The sequence below is a fragment of the Cibotium barometz genome, chromosome 18 (genome assembly GCF_041138505.1).
Source record: "Cibotium barometz isolate CiBa-2024 chromosome 18, ASM4113850v1, whole genome shotgun sequence".
NCBI classification, from domain to species: Eukaryota; Viridiplantae; Streptophyta; class Polypodiopsida; order Cyatheales; family Cibotiaceae; genus Cibotium; species Cibotium barometz.
In genome coordinates, this window is record NC_141063.1 from 941,183 (window position 1) to 963,243 (window position 22,061).

Consider the following 22,061-nt stretch of genomic DNA (forward strand, 5'->3'; position numbering starts at 1 on the left):
TCAAGGGGTATATTCTGAGGTAAAATCCCACTCACAAAGTGCTAAGTATTCTCAAATAAAACCTAAGGGTGACTGTTTGTTTAATTATAGGAAAGGTCAATTTATAGCTATGGATATCAAAAGGTCATCTAAAGTTAAAGTACAAGAACTATTACCTAAATACAATTTCTATTTTTGGAAATTAAAAAAACAGAGAACTGGAAAAATACAAATGTAAGGGTTTATTGGCATCAAGGTCATCTTTCATTTATCAAAGATTATTTTTTTACTATAGTGAAGAGATATATTCAATTTTAGCAATATCTAGGCTAAAGAGTGTATAGGTCTGAATTAAAAATTCATTTCCCTACGTTTTGATATTCTTAGTCAACCAAAGATTTAAATAAATATCAATTCACAAACACAATGATTTAAAACACTAAGAAAGGGGCATGTAGTTTGCTAATTTGAAATATGAGAGGCATAACTATTTGTATAATAGTTTTGGCTTGATGTTGTTTCACTAATGAATGAAGAAAACCACTCTCAAATCCTTCAAAAATCCACAAGTACTTCAACCATAGAATTCAGTGCCCTACACTCTCCAAAGTTGGCTTAAATATCCTATTTGACTAGCTTACTATACAAGGTGTAATTGTGTCATATAAGTATTACTCGGGTATAAAGGAAATATTTCAAAGCAAATGATGAGCTTCCACTAGGTGTGTAGAAAAGAGATATATTCAATTTTAGCAATATCTAGGCTAAAGAGTGTATAGGTCTTAATTAAAAATTCATTTCCCTATGTTTTGATATTCTTAGTCAACCAAAGATTTAAATAAATATCAATTCACAAACACAATGATGTAAAACACTAAGAAAGGGGCATGTAGTTTGGTAATTTGAAATATGAGAGGCATACCTATTTGTATAATAGTTTTGGCTTGATGTTGTTTCACTAACGAATGAAGAAAACCACTCCCAAATCCTTCAAAAATCCACAGGTACTTCAAGCATAGAATTCAGTGCCCTACCCTCTCCAAAGTTGGCTTAAATGTCCTATTTGACTAGCTTACTATACAAGGTGTAAGTGTGTCATATAAGTATTACTCGGGTATAAAGGAAATATTTCAAAGCAAATGATGAGCTTCCACTAGGCGTGTAGAAAAAATGAGGGAGGGGATCCCTTAATATAGGTGATGGCTCCTTCATATACATGAAATTCACCTTTTTTGGCATGTATGAGTCCCACTCACCATGCACTTCATATTAGATGAGTTAACTCAAGGAAAAAGGGGCTAGACTAAGGCTTACTATAGCAAGATCCCACCATGCACTAATGCAACTAGAGTTGTAGAGTCTATATGAATTTGACCCATTATTTAACTAGTACTTCTTGAAAGGTTTCAAAAAGAAAGACCTAATTTTTAACATATGCTAAACTTCAAGGGGTATATTCTGAGGTAAAATCCCACTCACAAAGTGCTAAGTATTCTCAAATAAAACCTAAGGGTGAATGTTTGTTTAATTATAGGAAAGGTCAATTTATAGCTATGGATATCAAAAGGTCATCTAAAGTTAAAGTACAAGAACTATTACCTAAATACAATTTCTATTTTTGGAAATTAAAAAAACAGAGAACTGGAAAAATACAAATGTAAGGGTTTATTGGCATCAAGGTCATCTTTCATTTATCAAAGATTATTTTTTTACTATAGTGAAGAGATATATTCAATTTTAGCAATATCTAGAATAAAGAGTGTATAGGTCTTAATTAAAAATTCATTTCCCTACGTTTTGATATTCTTAGTCAACCAAAGATTTAAATAAATATAGATTCACAAACAAAATGATTTAAAACACTAAGAAAGGAGCATGTAGTTTGCCAATTTGAAATATGAGAGGCATACCTATTTGTATAATAGTTTTGGCTTGATGTTGTTTCACTAAAGGAATGAAGAAAACCACTCCCAAATCCTTCAGAAATCTAGAGGTACTTCAAGCATAGAATTCAGTGCCCTACACTCTCCAAAGTTGGCTCAAATATCCTATTTGACTAGCTTACTATACAAGGTGTAAGTGTGTCATATAAGTATTGCAGGGGTATAAAGGAAATATTTCAAAGCAAATGATGAGCTTCCACTAGGCGTGTAGAAAAAATGAGGGAGGGGATCCCTTTATATAGGTCATGGCTCCTTCATATACATGAAATTCACCTTTTTTGGCATGTAGGAGTCCCAGTTACCATGCACTTCATATTAGATGAGTTAACTCAAGGAAAAAGTGGCTAGACTAAGGCTTACTATAGCAAGATCCCACCATGCACTTATGCAACTAGAGTTGGAGAGTCTATATGAATTTGACCCATTATTTTACCAGTACTTCTTAAAGGTTTCAAAAAGGAACACCTAATTTTTAACATATGCTAAACCTCAAGGGGTAATTCTGAGGTAAAATCTCACTCACAAAGTGCTAAGTATTCTCAAATAAAACCTAAGGGGTCATGACTGTTTATTTAATTATAGGAAAGGTCAATTATAGCTATGGATATCAAAAGGTTATCTCAAGTTAAAGTACAAGAACTATTACCTAAATACAATTTCTATTTTTGGAAATTAAAAAAACAGAGAACTGGAAAAATACAAATGTAAGGGTTTATTGGCATCAAGGTCATCTTTCATTTATCGAAGATTATTTTTTTACTATAGTGAAGAGATATATTCAATTTTAGCAATATCTAGGCTAAAGAGTGTACAGGTCTTAATTAAAAATTCATTTCCCTATGTTTTGATATTCTTAGTCAACCAAAGATTTAAATAAATATCAAGTCACAAACACAATGATTTAAAACACTAAGAAATGGGCACGTAGTTTGCTAATTTGAAATATGAGAGGCATACCTATTTGTATAATAGTTTTGGCTTGATGTTGTTTCACTAACGAATGAAGAAAACCACTCCCAAATCCTTCAAAAATCCACAGGTACTTCAAGCATAGAATTCAGTGCCCTACACTCTCCAAAGTTGGCTTAAATATCCTATTTGACTAGCTTACTATACAAGGTGTAAGTGTGTCATATAAGTATTGCAGGGGTATAAAGGAAATATTTCAAAGCAAATGATGAGCTTCCACTAGGCGTGTAGAAAAAATGAGGGAGGGGATCCCTTTATATAGGTGATGGCTCCTTCATATACATGAAATTCACCTTTTTTGGCATGTATGAGTCCCAGTCACCATGCACTTCATATTAGATGAGTTAACTCAAGGAAAAAGGGGCTAGACTAAGGCTTACTATAGCAAGATCCCACCATGCACTAATGCAACTAGAGTTGGAGAGTCTATATGAATTTGACCCATTATTTAACTAGTACTTCTTGAAAGGTTTCAAAAAGAAAGACCTAATTTTTAACATATGCTAAACTTCAAGGGGTATATTCTGAGGTAAAATCCCACTCACAAAGTGCTAAGTATTCTCAAATAAAACCTAAGGGTGACTGTTTGTTTAATTATAGGAAAGGTCAATTTATAGCTATGGATATCAAAAGGTCATCTAAAGTTAAAGTACAAGAACTATTACCTAAATACAATTTCTATTTTTGGAAATTAGAAAAACAGAGAGCTAGAAAAATACAAATGTAAGGGTTTATTGGCATCAAGGTCATCTTTCATTTATCAAAGATTATTTTTTTACTATAGTGAAGAGATATATTCAATTTTAGCAATATCTAGGCTAAAGAGTGTATAGGTCTTAATTAAAAATTCATTTCCCTACGTTTTGATATTCTTAGTCAACCAAAGATTTAAATAAATATAGATTCACAAATAAAATGATTTAAAACACTAAGAAAGGGGCATGTAGTTTGCTAATTTGAAATATGAGAGGCATACCTATTTGTATAATAGTTTTGGCTTGATGTTGTTTCACTAAACGAATGAAGAAAACCACTCCCAAATCCTTCAAAAATCTAGAGGTACTTCAAGCATAGAATTCAGTGCCCTACACTCTCCAAAGTTGGCTCAAATATCCTATTTGACTAGCTTAGTATACAAGGTGTAAGTGTCTCATATAAGTATTGCAGGGGTATAAAGGAAATATTTCAAAGCAAATGATGAGCTTCCACTAGGCGTGTAGAAAAAATGAGGGAGGGGATCCCTTTATATAGGTGATGGCTCCTTCATATACATGAAATTCACCTTTTTTGGCATGTATGAGTCCCAGTCACCATGCACTTCATATTAGATGAGTTAACTCAAGGAAAAAGGGGCTAGACTAAGGCTTACTATAGCAAGATCCCACCATGCACTAATGCAACTAGAGTTGGAGAGTCTATATGAATTTGACCCATTATTTAACTAGTACTTCTTAAAGGTTTCAAAAAGGAACACCTAATTTTTAACATATGCTAAACCTCAAGGGGTAATTCTGAGGTAAAATCTCACTCACAAAGTGCTAAGTATTCTCAAATAAAACCTAAGGGGTCATGACTGTTTATTTAATTATAGGAAAGGTCAATTATAGCTATGGATATCAAAAGGTTATCTCAAGTTAAAGTACAAGAACTATTACCTAAATACAATTTCTATTTTTGGAAATTAAAAAAACAGAGAAGTGGAAAAATACAAATGTAAGGGTTTATTGGCATCAAGGTCATCTTTCATTTATCGAAGATTATTTTTTTACTATAGTGAAGAGATATATTCAATTTTAGCAATATCTAGGCTAAAGAGTGTATAGGTCTTAATTAAAAATTCATTTCCCTATGTTTTGATATTCTTAGTCAACCAAAGATTTAAATAAATATCAAGTCACAAACACAATGATTTAAAACACTAAGAAAGGGGCATGTAGTTTGCTAATTTGAAATATGAGAGGCATACCTATTTGTATAATAGTTTTGGCTTGATGTTGTTTCACTAACGAATGAAGAAAACCACTCCCAAATCCTTCAAAAATCCACAGGTACTTCAAGCATAGAATTCAGTGCCCTACACTCTCCAAAGTTGGCTTAAATATCCTATTTGACTAGCTTACTATACAAGGTGTAAGTGTGTCATATAAGTATTGCAGGGGTATAAAGGAAATATTTCAAAGCAAATGATGAGCTTCCACTAGGCGTGTAGAAAAAATGAGGGAGGGGATCCCTTTATATAGGTGATGGCTCCTTCATATACATGAAATTCACCTTTTTTGGCATGTATGAGTCCCAGTCACCATGCACTTCATATTAGATGAGTTAACTCAAGGAAAAAGGGGCTAGACTAAGGCTTACTATAGCAAGATCCCACCATGCACTAATGCAACTAGAGTTGGAGAGTCTATATGAATTTGACCCATTATTTAACTAGTACTTCTTGAAAGGTTTCAAAAAGAAAGACCTAATTTTGAACATATGCTAAACTTCAAGGGGTATATTCTGAGGTGAAATCCCACTCACAAAGTGCTAAGTATTCTCAAATAAAACCTAAGGGTGACTGTTTGTTTAATTATAGGAAAGGTCAATTTATAGCTATGGATATCAAAAGGTCATCTAAAGTTAAAGTATAAGAACTATTACCTAAATACAATTTCTATTTTTGGAAATTAAAAAAACAGAGAGCTAGAAAAATACAAATGTAAGGGTTTATTGGCATCAAGGTCATCTTTCATTTATCAAAGATTATTTTTTTACTATAGTGAAGAGATATATTCAATTTTAGCAATATCTAGGCTAAAGAGTGTATAGGTCTTAATTAAAAATTCATTTCCCTACGTTTTGATATTCTTAGTCAACCAAAGATTTAAATAAATATAGATTCACAAATAAAATGATTTAAAACACTAAGAAAGGGGCATGTAGTTTGCTAATTTGAAATATGAGAGGCATACCTATTTGTATAATAGTTTTGGCTTGATGTTGTTTCACTAAACGAATGAAGAAAACCACTCCCAAATCCTTCAAAAATCTAGAGGTACTTCAAGCATAGAATTCAGTGCCCTACACTCTCCAAAGTTGGCTCAAATATCCTATTTGACTAGCTTAGTATACAAGGTGTAAGTGTGTCATATAAGTATTGCAGGGGTATAAAGGAAATATTTCAAAGCAAATGATGAGCTTCCACTAGGCGTGTAGAAAAAATGAGGGAGGGGATCCCTTTATATAGGTCATGGCTCCTTCATATACATGAAATTCACCTTTTTTGGCATGTAGGAGTCCCAGTTACCATGCACTTCATATTAGATGAGTTAACTCAAGGAAAAAGTGGCTAGACTAAGGCTTACTATAGCAAGATCCCACCATGCACTTATGCAACTAGAGTTGGAGAGTCTATATGAATTTGACCCATTATTTTACCAGTACTTCTTAAAGGTTTCAAAAAGGAACACCTAATTTTTAACATATGCTAAACCTCAAGGGGTAATTCTGAGGTAAAATCTCACTCACAAAGTGCTAAGTATTCTCAAATAAAACCTAAGGGGTCATGACTGTTTATTTAATTATAGGAAAGGTCAATTATAGCTATGGATATCAAAAGGTTATCTCAAGTTAAAGTACAAGAACTATTACCTAAATACAATTTCTATTTTTGGAAATTAAAAAAATAGAGAACTGGAAAAATACAAATGTAAGGGTTTATTGGCATCAAGGTCATCTTTCATTTATCGAAGATTATTTTTTTACTATAGTGAAGAGATATATTCAATTTTAGCAATATCTAGGCTAAAGAGTGTACAGGTCTTAATTAAAAGTTCATTTCCCTATGTTTTGATATTCTTAGTCAACCAAAGATTTAAATAAATATCAAGTCACAAACACAATGATTTAAAACACTAAGAAAGGGGCATGTAGTTTGCTAATTTGAAATATGAGAGGCATACCTATTTGTATAATAGTTTTGGCTTGATGTTGTTTCACTAACGAATAAAGAAAACCACTCCCAAATCCTTCAAAAATCCACAGGTACTTCAAGCATAGAATTCAGTGCCCTACGCTCTCCAAAGTTGGCTTAAATATCCTATTTGACTAGCTTACTATACAAGGTGTAAGTGTGTCATATAAGTATTACTCGGGTATAAAGGAAATATTTCAAAGCAAATGATGAGCTTCCACTAGGCGTGTAGAAAAAATGAGGGAGGGGATCCCTTTATATAGGTGATGGCTCCTTCATATACATGAAATTCACCTTTTTTGGCATGTAGGAGTCCCAGTCACCATGCACTTCATATTAGATGAGTTAACTCAAGGAAAAAGGGGCTAGACTAAGGCTTACTATAGCAAGATCCCACCATGCACTAATGCAACTAGAGTTGGAGAGTCTATATGAATTTGACCCATTATTTAACTAGTACTTCTTGAAAGGTTTCAAAAAGAAAGACCTAATTTTTAACATATGCTAAACTTCAAGGGGTATATTCTGAGGTAAAATCCCACTCACAAAGTGCTAAGTATTCTCAAATAAAACCTAAGGGTGACTGTTTGTTTAATTATAGGAAAGGTCAATTTATAGCTATGGATATCAAAAGGTCATCTAAAGTTAAAGTACAAGAACTATTACCTAAATACAATTTCTATTTTTGGAAATTAGAAAAACAGAGAGCTAGAAAGATTTAAATAAATATAGATTCACAAACAAAATGATTTAAAACACTAAGAAAGGAGCATGTAGTTTGCCAATTTGAAATATGAGAGGCATACCTATTTGTATAATAGTTTTGGCTTGATGTTGTTTCACTAAAGGAATGAAGAAAACCACTCCCAAATCCTTCAGAAATCTAGAGGTACTTCAAGCATAGAATTCAGTGCCCTACACTCTCCAAAGTTGGCTCAAATATCCTATTTGACTAGCTTACTATACAAGGTGTAAGTGTGTCATATAAGTATTGCAGGGGTATAAAGGAAATATTTCAAAGCAAATGATGAGCTTCCACTAGGCGTGTAGAAAAAATGAGGGAGGGGATCCCTTTATATAGGTCATGGCTCCTTCATATACATGAAATTCACCTTTTTTGGCATGTAGGAGTCCCAGTTACCATGCACTTCATATTAGATGAGTTAACTCAAGGAAAAAGTGGCTAGACTAAGGCTTACTATAGCAAGATCCCACCATGCACTTATGCAACTAGAGTTGGAGAGTCTATATGAATTTGACCCATTATTTTACCAGTACTTCTTAAAGGTTTCAAAAAGGAACACCTAATTTTTAACATATGCTAAACCTCAAGGGGTAATTCTGAGGTAAAATCTCACTCACAAAGTGCTAAGTATTCTCAAATAAAACCTAAGGGGTCATGACTGTTTATTTAATTATAGGAAAGGTCAATTATAGCTATGGATATCAAAAGGTTATCTCAAGTTAAAGTACAAGAACTATTACCTAAATACAATTTCTATTTTTGGAAATTAAAAAAACAGAGAACTGGAAAAATACAAATGTAAGGGTTTATTGGCATCAAGGTCATCTTTCATTTATCGAAGATTATCTTTGGTTGACTAAGAATATCAAAACGTAGGGTTTATTGGCATCAAGGTCATCAAGGTCATCTTTCATTTATCAAAGATTATTTTTTTACTATAGTGAAGAGATATATTCAATTTTAGCAATATCTAGGCTAAAGAGTGTATAGGTCTTAATTAAAAATTCATTTCCCTACGTTTTGATATTCTTAGTCAACCAAAGATTTAAATAAATATAGATTCACAAATAAAATGATTTAAAACACTAAGAAAGGGGCATGTAGTTTGCTAATTTGAAATATGAGAGGCATACCTATTTGTATAATAGTTTTGGCTTGATGTTGTTTCACTAAACGAATGAAGAAAACCACTCCCAAATCCTTCAAAAATCTAGAGGTACTTCAAGCATAGAATTCAGTGCCCTACACTCTCCAAAGTTGGCTCAAATATCCTATTTGACTAGCTTAGTATACAAGGTGTAAGTGTGTCATATAAGTATTGCAGGGGTATAAAGGAAATATTTCAAAGCAAATGATGAGCTTCCACTAGGCGTGTAGAAAAAATGAGGGAGGGGATCCCTTTATATAGGTCATGGCTCCTTCATATACATGAAATTCACCTTTTTTGGCATGTAGGAGTCCCAGTTACCATGCACTTCATATTAGATGAGTTAACTCAAGGAAAAAGTGGCTAGACTAAGGCTTACTATAGCAAGATCCCACCATGCACTTATGCAACTAGAGTTGGAGAGTCTATATGAATTTGACCCATTATTTTACCAGTACTTCTTAAAGGTTTCAAAAAGGAACACCTAATTTTTAACATATGCTAAACCTCAAGGGGTAATTCTGAGGTAAAATCTCACTCACAAAGTGCTAAGTATTCTCAAATAAAACCTAAGGGGTCATGACTGTTTATTTAATTATAGGAAAGGTCAATTATAGCTATGGATATCAAAAGGTTATCTCAAGTTAAAGTACAAGAACTATTACCTAAATACAATTTCTATTTTTGGAAATTAAAAAAACAGAGAACTGGAAAAATACAAATGTAAGGGTTTATTGGCATCAAGGTCATCTTTCATTTATCGAAGATTATTTTTTTACTATAGTGAAGAGATATATTCAATTTTAGCAATATCTAGGCTAAAGAGTGTACAGGTCTTAATTAAAAATTCATTTCCCTATGTTTTGATATTCTTAGTCAACCAAAGATTTAAATAAATATCAAGTCACAAACACAATGATTTAAAACACTAAGAAAGGGGCACGTAGTTTGCTAATTTGAAATATGAGAGGCATACCTATTTGTATAATAGTTTTGGCTTGATGTTGTTTCACTAACGAATAAAGAAAACCACTCCCAAATCCTTCAAAAATCCACAGGTACTTCAAGCATAGAATTCAGTGCCCTACGCTCTCCAAAGTTGGCTTAAATATCCTATTTGACTAGCTTACTATACAAGGTGTAAGTGTGTCATATAAGTATTACTCGGGTATAAAGGAAATATTTCAAAGCAAATGATGAGCTTCCACTAGGCGTGTAGAAAAAATGAGGGAGGGGATCCCTTTATATAGGTGATGGCTCCTTCATATACATGAAATTCACCTTTTTTGGCATGTATGAGTCCCAATCACCATGCACTTCATATTAGATGAGTTAACTCAAGGAAAAAGGGGCTAGACTAAGGCTTACTATAGCAAGATCCCACCATGCACTAATGCAACTAGAGTTGGAGAGTCTATATGAATTTGACCCATTATTTAACTAGTACTTCTTGAAAGGTTTCAAAAAGAAAGACCTAATTTTTAACATATGCTAAACTTCAAGGGGTATATTCTGAGGTAAAATCCCACTCACAAAGTGCTAAGTATTCTCAAATAAAACCTAAGGGTGACTGTTTGTTTAATTATAGGAAAGGTCAATTTATAGCTATGGATATCAAAAGGTCATCCAAAGTTAAAGTACAAGAACTATTACCTAAATACAATTTCTATTTTTGGAAATTAAAAAGCAGAGAACTGGAAAAATACAAATGTAAGGGTTTATTGGCATCAAGGTCATCTTTCATTTATCAAAGATTATTTTTTTACTATAGTGAAGAGATATATTCAATTTTAGCAATATCTAGGCTAAAGAGTGTATAGGTCTTAATTAAAAATTCATTTCCCTACATTTTGATATTCTTAGTCAACCAAAGATTTAAATAAATATAGATTCACAAATAAAATGATTTAAAACACTAAGAAAGGGGCATGTAGTTTGCTAATTTGAAATATGAGAGGCATACCTATTTGTATAATAGTTTTGGCTTGATGTTGTTTCACTAAACGAATAAAGAAAACCACTCCCAAATCCTTCAAAAATCTACAGGTACTTCAAGCATAGAATTCAGTGCCCTACACTCTCCAAAGTTGGCTCAAATATCCTATTTGACTAGCTTAGTATACAAGGTGTAAGTGTGTCATATAAGTATTGCAGGGGTATAAAGGAAATATTTCAAAGCAAATGATGAGCTTCCACTAGGCATGTAGAAAAAATGAGGGAGGGGATCCCTTTATATAGGTCATGGCTCCTTCATATACATGAAATTCACCTTTTTTGGCATGTAGGAGTCCCAGTTACCATGCACTTCATATTAGATGAGTTAACTCAAGGAAAAAGTGGCTAGACTAAGGCTTACTATAGCAAGATCCCACCATGCACTTATGCAACTAGAGTTGGAGAGTCTATATGAATTTGACCCATTATTTTACCAGTACTTCTTAAAGGTTTCAAAAAGGAACACCTAATTTTTAACATATGCTAAACCTCAAGGGGTAATTCTGAGGTAAAATCTCACTCACAAAGTGCTAAGTATTCTCAAATAAAACCTAAGGGGTCATGACTGTTTATTTAATTATAGGAAAGGTCAATTATAGCTATGGATATCAAAAGGTTATCTCAAGTTAAAGTACAAGAACTATTACCTAAATATAATTTCTATTTTTGGAAATTAAAAAAACAGAGAACTGGAAAAATACAAATGTAAGGGTTTATTGGCATCAAGGTCATCTTTCATTTATCGAAGATTATTTTTTTACTATAGTGAAGAGATATATTCAATTTTAGCAATATCTAGGCTAAAGAGTGTATAGGTCTTAATTAAAAGTTCATTTCCCTATGTTTTGATATTCTTAGTCAACCAAAGATTTAAATAAATATCAATTCACAAACACAATGTTTTAAAACACTAAGAAAGGGGCATGTAGTTTGCTAATTTGAAATATGAGAGGCATACCTATTTGTATAATAGTTTTGGCTTGATGTTGTTTCACTAAACGAATGAAGAAAACCACTCCCAAATCCTTCAAAAATCTAGAGGTACTTCAAGCATAGAATTCAGTGCCCTACACTCTCCAAAGTTGGCTCAAATATCCTATTTGACTAGCTTAGTATACAAGGTGTAAGTGTGTCATATAAGTATTGCAGGGGTATAAAGGAAATATTTCAAAGCAAATGATGAGCTTCCACTAGGCGTGTAGAAAAAATGAGGGAGGGGATCCCTTTATATAGGTCATGGCTCCTTCATATACATGAAATTCACCTTTTTTGGCATGTAGGAGTCCCAGTTACCATGCACTTCATATTAGATGAGTTAACTCAAGGAAAAAGTGGCTAGACTAAGGCTTACTATAGCAAGATCCCACCATGCACTTATGCAACTAGAGTTGGAGAGTCTATATGAATTTGACCCATTATTTTACCAGTACTTCTTAAAGGTTTCAAAAAGGAACACCTAATTTTTAACATATGCTAAACCTCAAGGGGTAATTCTGAGGTAAAATCTCACTCACAAAGTGCTAAGTATTCTCAAATAAAACCTAAGGGGTCATGACTGTTTATTTAATTATAGGAAAGGTCAATTATAGCTATGGATATCAAAAGGTTATCTCAAGTTAAAGTACAAGAACTATTACCTAAATACAATTTCTATTTTTGGAAATTAAAAAAATAGAGAACTGGAAAAATACAAATGTAAGGGTTTATTGGCATCAAGGTCATCTTTCATTTATCGAAGATTATTTTTTTACTATAGTGAAGAGATATATTCAATTTTAGCAATATCTAGGCTAAAGAGTGTACAGGTCTTAATTAAAAGTTCATTTCCCTATGTTTTGATATTCTTAGTCAACCAAAGATTTAAATAAATATCAAGTCACAAACACAATGATTTAAAACACTAAGAAAGGGGCATGTAGTTTGCTAATTTGAAATATGAGAGGCATACCTATTTGTATAATAGTTTTGGCTTGATGTTGTTTCACTAACGAATAAAGAAAACCACTCCCAAATCCTTCAAAAATCCACAGGTACTTCAAGCATAGAATTCAGTGCCCTACGCTCTCCAAAGTTGGCTTAAATATCCTATTTGACTAGCTTACTATACAAGGTGTAAGTGTGTCATATAAGTATTACTCGGGTATAAAGGAAATATTTCAAAGCAAATGATGAGCTTCCACTAGGCGTGTAGAAAAAATGAGGGAGGGGATCCCTTTATATAGGTGATGGCTCCTTCATATACATGAAATTCACCTTTTTTGGCATGTAGGAGTCCCAGTCACCATGCACTTCATATTAGATGAGTTAACTCAAGGAAAAAGGGGCTAGACTAAGGCTTACTATAGCAAGATCCCACCATGCACTAATGCAACTAGAGTTGGAGAGTCTATATGAATTTGACCCATTATTTAACTAGTACTTCTTGAAAGGTTTCAAAAAGAAAGACCTAATTTTTAACATATGCTAAACTTCAAGGGGTATATTCTGAGGTAAAATCCCACTCACAAAGTGCTAAGTATTCTCAAATAAAACCTAAGGGTGACTGTTTGTTTAATTATAGGAAAGGTCAATTTATAGCTATGGATATCAAAAGGTCATCTAAAGTTAAAGTACAAGAACTATTACCTAAATACAATTTCTATTTTTGGAAATTAGAAAAACAGAGAGCTAGAAAGATTTAAATAAATATAGATTCACAAACAAAATGATTTAAAACACTAAGAAAGGAGCATGTAGTTTGCCAATTTGAAATATGAGAGGCATACCTATTTGTATAATAGTTTTGGCTTGATGTTGTTTCACTAAAGGAATGAAGAAAACCACTCCCAAATCCTTCAGAAATCTAGAGGTACTTCAAGCATAGAATTCAGTGCCCTACACTCTCCAAAGTTGGCTCAAATATCCTATTTGACTAGCTTACTATACAAGGTGTAAGTGTGTCATATAAGTATTGCAGGGGTATAAAGGAAATATTTCAAAGCAAATGATGAGCTTCCACTAGGCGTGTAGAAAAAATGAGGGAGGGGATCCCTTTATATAGGTCATGGCTCCTTCATATACATGAAATTCACCTTTTTTGGCATGTAGGAGTCCCAGTTACCATGCACTTCATATTAGATGAGTTAACTCAAGGAAAAAGTGGCTAGACTAAGGCTTACTATAGCAAGATCCCACCATGCACTTATGCAACTAGAGTTGGAGAGTCTATATGAATTTGACCCATTATTTAACTAGTACTTCTTAAAGGTTTCAAAAAGGAACACCTAATTTTTAACATATGCTAAACCTCAAGGGGTAATTCTGAGGTAAAATCTCACTCACAAAGTGCTAAGTATTCTCAAATAAAACCTAAGGGGTCATGACTGTTTATTTAATTATAGGAAAGGTCAATTATAGCTATGGATATCAAAAGGTTATCTCAAGTTAAAGTACAAGAACTATTACCTAAATACAATTTCTATTTTTGGAAATTAAAAAAACAGAGAACTGGAAAAATACAAATGTAAGGGTTTATTGGCATCAAGGTCATCTTTCATTTATCGAAGATTATCTTTGGTTGACTAAGAATATCAAAACGTAGGGTTTATTGGCATCAAGGTCATCAAGGTCATCTTTCATTTATCGAAGATTATTTTTTTACTATAGTGAAGAGATATATTCAATTTTAGCAATATCTAGGCTAAAGAGTGTATAGGTCTTAATTAAAAGTTCATTTCCCTATGTTTTGATATTCTTAGTCAACCAAAGATTTAAATAAATATAGATTCACAAATAAAATGATTTAAAACACTAAGAAAGGGGCATGTAGTTTGCTAATTTGAAATATGAGAGGCATACCTATTTGTATAATAGTTTTGGCTTGATGTTGTTTCACTAAACGAATGAAGAAAACCACTCCCAAATCCTTCAAAAATCTAGAGGTACTTCAAGCATAGAATTCAGTGCCCTACACTCTCCAAAGTTGGCTCAAATATCCTATTTGACTAGCTTAGTATACAAGGTGTAAGTGTGTCATATAAGTATTGCAGGGGTATAAAGGAAATATTTCAAAGCAAATGATGAGCTTCCACTAGGCGTGTAGAAAAAATGAGGGAGGGGATCCCTTTATATAGGTCATGGCTCCTTCATATACATGAAATTCACCTTTTTTGGCATGTAGGAGTCCCAGTTACCATGCACTTCATATTAGATGAGTTAACTCAAGGAAAAAGTGGCTAGACTAAGGCTTACTATAGCAAGATCCCACCATGCACTTATGCAACTAGAGTTGGAGAGTCTATATGAATTTGACCCATTATTTTACCAGTACTTCTTAAAGGTTTCAAAAAGGAACACCTAATTTTTAACATATGCTAAACCTCAAGGGGTAATTCTGAGGTAAAATCTCACTCACAAAGTGCTAAGTATTCTCAAATAAAACCTAAGGGGTCATGACTGTTTATTTAATTATAGGAAAGGTCAATTATAGCTATGGATATCAAAAGGTTATCTCAAGTTAAAGTACAAGAACTATTACCTAAATACAATTTCTATTTTTAGAAATTAAAAAAACAGAGAACTGGAAAAATACAAATGTAAGGGTTTATTGGCATCAAGGTCATCTTTCATTTATCGAAGATTATTTTTTTACTATAGTGAAGAGATATATTCAATTTTAGCAATATCTAGGCTAAAGAGTGTACAGGTCTTAATTAAGAATTCATTTCCCTATGTTTTGATATTCTTAGTCAACCAAAGATTTAAATAAATATCAAGTCACAAACACAATGATTTAAAACACTAAGAAAGGGGCACGTAGTTTGCTAATTTGAAATATGAGAGGCATACCTATTTGTATAATAGTTTTGGCTTGATGTTGTTTCACTAACGAATAAAGAAAACCACTCCCAAATCCTTCAAAAATCCACAGGTACTTCAAGCATAGAATTCAGTGCCCTACGCTCTCCAAAGTTGGCTTAAATATCCTATTTGACTAGCTTACTATACAAGGTGTAAGTGTGTCATATAAGTATTACTCGGGTATAAAGGAAATATTTCAAAGCAAATGATGAGCTTCCACTAGGCGTGTAGAAAAAATGAGGGAGGGGATCCCTTTATATAGGTGATGGCTCCTTCATATACATGAAATTCACCTTTTTTGGCATGTATGAGTCCCAATCACCATGCACTTCATATTAGATGAGTTAACTCAAGGAAAAAGGGGCTAGACTAAGGCTTACTATAGCAAGATCCCACCATGCACTAATGCAACTAGAGTTGGAGAGTCTATATGAATTTGACCCATTATTTAACTAGTACTTCTTGAAAGGTTTCAAAAAGAAAGACCTAATTTTTAACATATGCTAAACTTCAAGGGGTATATTCTGAGGTAAAATCCCACTCACAAAGTGCTAAGTATTCTCAAATAAAACCTAAGGGTGACTGTTTGTTTAATTATAGGAAAGGTCAATTTATAGCTATGGATATCAAAAGGTCATCCAAAGTTAAAGTACAAGAACTATTACCTAAATACAATTTCTATTTTTGGAAATTAAAAAGCAGAGAACTGGAAAAATACAAATGTAAGGGTTTATTGGCATCAAGGTCATCTTTCATTTATCAAAGATTATTTTTTTACTATAGTGAAGAGATATATTCAATTTTAGCAATATCTAGGCTAAAGAGTGTATAGGTCTTAATTAAAAATTCATTTCCCTACATTTTGATATTCTTAGTCAACCAAAGATTTAAATAAATATAGATTCACAAATAAAATGATTTAAAACACTAAGAAAGGGGCATGTAGTTTGCTAATTTGAAATATGAGAGGCATACCTATTTGTATAATAGTTTTGGCTTGATGTTGTTTCACTAAACGAATAAAGAAAACCACTCCCAAATCCTTCAAAAATCTAGAGGTACTTCAAGCATAGAATTCAGTGCCCTACACTCTCCAAAGTTGGCTCAAATATCCTATTTGACTAGCTTAGTATACAAGGTGTAAGTGTGTCATATAAGTATTGCAGGGGTATAAAGGAAATATTTCAAAGCAAATGATGAGCTTCCACTAGGCATGTAGAAAAAATGAGGGAGGGGATCCCTTTATATAGGTCATGGCTCCTTCATATACATGAAATTCACCTTTTTTGGCATGTAGGAGTCCCAGTTACCATGCACTTCATATTAGATGAGTTAACTCAAGGAAAAAGTGGCTAGACTAAGGCTTACTATAGCAAGATCCCACCATGCACTTATGCAACTAGAGTTGGAGAGTCTATATGAATTTGACCCATTATTTTACCAGTACTTCTTAAAGGTTTCAAAAAGGAACACCTAATTTTTAACATATGCTAAACCTCAAGGGGTAATTCTGAGGTAAAATCTCACTCACAAAGTGCTAAGTATTCTCAAATAAAACCTAAGGGGTCATGACTGTTTATTTAATTATAGGAAAGGTCAATTATAGCTATGGATATCAAAAGGTTATCTCAAGTTAAAGTACAAGAACTATTACCTAAATATAATTTCTATTTTTGGAAATTAAAAAAACAGAGAACTGGAAAAATACAAATGTAAGGGTTTATTGGCATCAAGGTCATCTTTCATTTATCGAAGATTATTTTTTTACTATAGTGAAGAGATATATTCAATTTTAGCAATATCTAGGCTAAAGAGTGTATAGGTCTTAATTAAAAGTTCATTTCCCTATGTTTTGATATTCTTAGTCAACCAAAGATTTAAATAAATATCAATTCACAAACACAATGTTTTAAAACACTAAGAAAGGGGCATGTAGTTTGCTAATTTGAAATATGAGAGGCATACCTATTTGTATAATAGTTTTGGCTTGATGTTGTTTCACTAACGAATGAAGAAAACCACTCCCAAATCCTTCAAAAATCCACAGGTACTTCAAGCATAGAATTCAGTGCCCTACGCTCTCCAAAGTTGGCTTAAATATCCTATTTGACTAGCTTACTATGCAAGGTGTAAGTGTGTCATATAAGTATTGCAGGGGTATAAAGGAAATATTTCAAAGCAAATGATGAGCTTCCACTAGGCGTGTAGAAAAAATGAGGGAGGGGATCCCTTTATATAGGTGATGGCTCCTTCATATACATGAAATTCACCTTTTTTGGCATGTATGATGTTGGAATTAGGGTTGCAGGAATGCACACACAACTTCAAGAAGATGAGGAAGCTTGAGCACAACACAGTAGTGTATTATGAGTGCCAAAAATGAAAGATAACCAGCCCTAGAAGATAATGGGCGTATATACAATGCACGGGGGAAAAAACCTCCTAGTGAGGGAAAAAGTGCCCCGGCGGTCCTAAGTGTGTTCACACACATCACTACTATAATATGGTAACAAATCCCCCCTGGAGTGATGCGGTGAACAAGAGCTAGCACTCATGTATAGGGAAGTGTCTAGCTATGTGGACGAATCCACAAAAGGGAGTAAGCCCAAAGCTTTGCGAAAAGCTTCGAACTTCTCACGAGGCAGAGCCTTTGTGAAAAGGTCTGCAAGGTTATCCTGTGTTGGCACATAAGCCAAACTGATCTCTCCTGCAGAGAGTCTCTCCCTGACATAATGGTAGTGCACCTCAATGTGCTTCGTACGAGCATGGAACACTGGGTTCCGCGCAACTACCAATGCGCTCTGACTGTCAGTGAAGAGGGTGGTGGCAGATGGCTGCCCAACACCCAAATCAGCCATAAGGCGTCTGAGCCACACACACTCAACCGTAGCTGTGAAAGCTGCCCTGTACTCAGCTTCACAACTAGAAGTGGCCACAGTAGGCTGCTTCTTGCTCAACCATGATATGCATGAGCTTCCAAGCATGAAGCAAAAACCACTCGTGGACACGCGTGTGTCATAACAACCAGCCCAGTCAGAATCTGAAAAAGCATGTAAATCTGGCGGCAATGATCCCCCCTTGGGATAAAACAACCCAAGATGCCGAGTACCACTCAAATAGCGAAAGATACGCTTCACTGCCTGCCAATGCTTAATGCCTGGGCTATGCATAAATCTGCTCACCTGTGAGACTGCAAACTGAATGTCTGGCCTCGTAATGCATACATAAATGAGGCAACCAACAGCTGTCTGATAGAGTGTGACATCAAAGTGATCTCCAGCATCATGAAGACTCAACTTCAAACCTGTCTCCATTGGAGTAGCAATAGGCTTGCAGTCTTCAAGGCCAAATCTCCGCAACAATGTTTCAATATACTTTGTCTGACACAAAGCAATACCTCCATCACACTGCTTAAATTGTATCCCCAAATAATGATGCAAATGCCCCAAATCTGACATCTCAAAAGAGGCATTCAAATCAGCCTTAAAATCAGCAATATGACTCTCATTTGGTCCTGTGAGCAGCATGTCATCGACATAGAGAGCAATGATTAGATGTACACCATCCACACGTTTAACATACAAAGTGCTTTCTGTTGGACTATTCTGAAACCCATGTGCAGTCAAATATGCATGTATTTTTTCATACCAAGCTCGTGGAGCTTGCTTTAAACCATATAAAGCCTTTTTTAACCTGCACACTTTGTTTTCCTGCCCTCTTTGAACAAAACCACGAGGCTGCGATACATACACCTCCTCATGCAAATCTCCATTTAAGAACGCAGTCTTTATGTCCAGCTGATGTACATTCCAACCATTATGAGCTGCTAATGCACAGATGCTACGAACAGTGGTCATACGACATGTGGGAGCAAAAGTCTCATCAAAATCAATGCCCTTCTCTTGAGCATAACCTTTTGCAACAAGCCTAGCCTTATGGCGATCCACTGTGCCATCAGGCTTACGCTTCAATTTGTATACCCACTTAGTGCCAATGGCCTTCTTGCCAGGGGGCAAGTCACATAAAGACCATGTACCATTCTTCATAATAGCATCGTATTCTGCTTGCATAGCAGCCATCCAATTTTCTGAACTTTGTGCCTCATCAAATGAAACAGGCTCACTTTCATCGCACATACTAGAAACAGCCAATGCATAACAATCTGACGCATAAGAGGCACCATGAGAGCCAGAACGAGTGCGACTAGACAAAGGGGCATCCAACTTGCTGTCACGCAAAGTCTGCACCAGCCATCTAGGCATATTCCTAGAGCCCTCAATCTCTTGTCTCTCATCCTCAAGTGCATCATGCACATCTGCATCAGATATAGGCTGATCTGTGCCATCATTTAAAACCTGCATAGGCTGAAAAACTGCCTCATGAGGTATTGCACTTGACTGTGCACCACTGAAAAGAGGCAACAATGTATCATAGACATCACGTGAGCTGATATCTGTCTCCTTAGTACATGAAACCAAGGGCTGAACTGCATCTTCCACAAATACAACATCACGGCTAACCAAAATGCGCTTTGTCTGTGGATGATACAAACGATAGCCTTTGCTCTCAGCACTATATCCAACAAAAATACATTTGACAGCTTTGTCATCCAATTTTCTGCGATGTTGCACAGGCACTAATGCATATGCCAGGCAACCAAAAACACGTAAATGGCCAACAGATGGCTTGCGGCCATGCCAAGCCTCATATGGAGTGACAACCTGTAATGCTTTGGTGGGACACCTGTTTAGTACATAAGTGGCACACATGACAGCCTCAAGCCAAAAACCATGTGGTAGACTTTGACTCTTAACCATACATCTTGCCATTTCCATGAGAGACCTGTTTTTTCTCTCAGCCACACCATTTTGCTGTGGTGTATACGGCACTGTACATTGGTGTTTTATCCCACGCTCAGCCAGAAATGCATTAAATTCTGAAGACATATACTCCCCCCCTCGATCTGAACGGAGGGTGCCCATCTTACTTTCTGACACATTTTCAGCCATAACCAAAAACTGTTTGAAGCACAAAAACACTTCGGACTTTGCCTTCAAAGGATATACCCATGCATGCCTGGTAAAATCATCAATGAAAGTCACGAAGTAAAGGTAGTTTCCAAATGATGGAGTTTGCATGGGACCACAAACATCACTGTGAACAAGCTGTAATCTGCGTTCAGCTCTCACTGATCCATCTTTGGGAAAGGAAGCACGCTGCATTTTACCCAATATGCAGCCCTCACAAACATGCTTGACAGGTGCCTCAAGCTTAGGCAAAGAAGACACCATTTCAGATTTCTGCAGGCGCAGCAAACTTGCAAAATTCAGATGACCAAAACGTGCATGCCACAGTTTTGCATTTGAAATAGCCTGCGTATCCATAATAGCACATGCTGAATCCTCTACACATTTGCCATCCATATTGAGCTTATACAGCCCTCGACATAGTGAACCAGATGCTACAATGATGTCACCACAAGAGAGATCATGAACAGTACATCTGTCATCCACAAATTTTACAACCAAACCTGTTTTGGCAAATGCGGAGACTGACAGCAGATTCTTTTTGATCCCTGGCACATACAATGCATCAAAAAGTGTAAAGGTGTTGCCATTTGCAACATTCAGCACAATCTGTCCAACTCCTTTAACGGGATAAGAGGAGTTATTGGCACAAGTGACAGTATTCCCTGTGGGAGCAGACTCAAGGAAAGTGAATAAACTGCGCTGCGAGGTGATATGCTTAGTGGCACCACTGTCAAAGTACCATACATCTGAATCTACTGCAGACATACATGTGTCATGCAAAGATGGGTCATAACTGCACTGCGCATTGAATGCCCATTCTGTATCTAGCACAACATTAGCAGATTCATTGTTAGAAGGAGAGGCATCTGCAACAGCCATACCAGCCTCTTTCTTCTTAGCCTCTTTCGCAGCCAGCTTAGGACACGCTTTGATGACATGATCATTTCCCTTACAGTACTTGCAAAATGTCTTCTGTTTGTCACCCTTCTTCTCATCTTTGTCTTCCTTCTTTGGTTGCGCAGCATTTGCAGATTTCTGCTTACTAGAAGAAAAGCCAGCTTTACCTTTCCCGCTTCTCTGACTAGCACCGAAAGCTTGATCTGCGACACGCATACTATTCCTGTTTTGCCTTGACTGGTCTTCTTGCAGCAAAACAGAAACTAACTCCTCAAATGATAAGGCATTGGGATTGCCTTTCATCATCAAGCGAAGAGTGGAAGCAAAACCCTGATAAGAATCTGGTAGACCATTCAAAACAGTCTGCACAAGTGAACTGTCTGACAGGATTTCATCTGCAGAAATGAGCTGCTCTTTGAAATCCTTGATCTTTGTCAAAAAGCTATCCATAGAATCACCTTCGTTCATATGCTCATTCTCCAACTGTTTTCGGAGATAAGCAACACGAGCCTCATTTCTTGCCTGATACAATGTGGCAAGTACATCCCAAGCATCCTTAGAA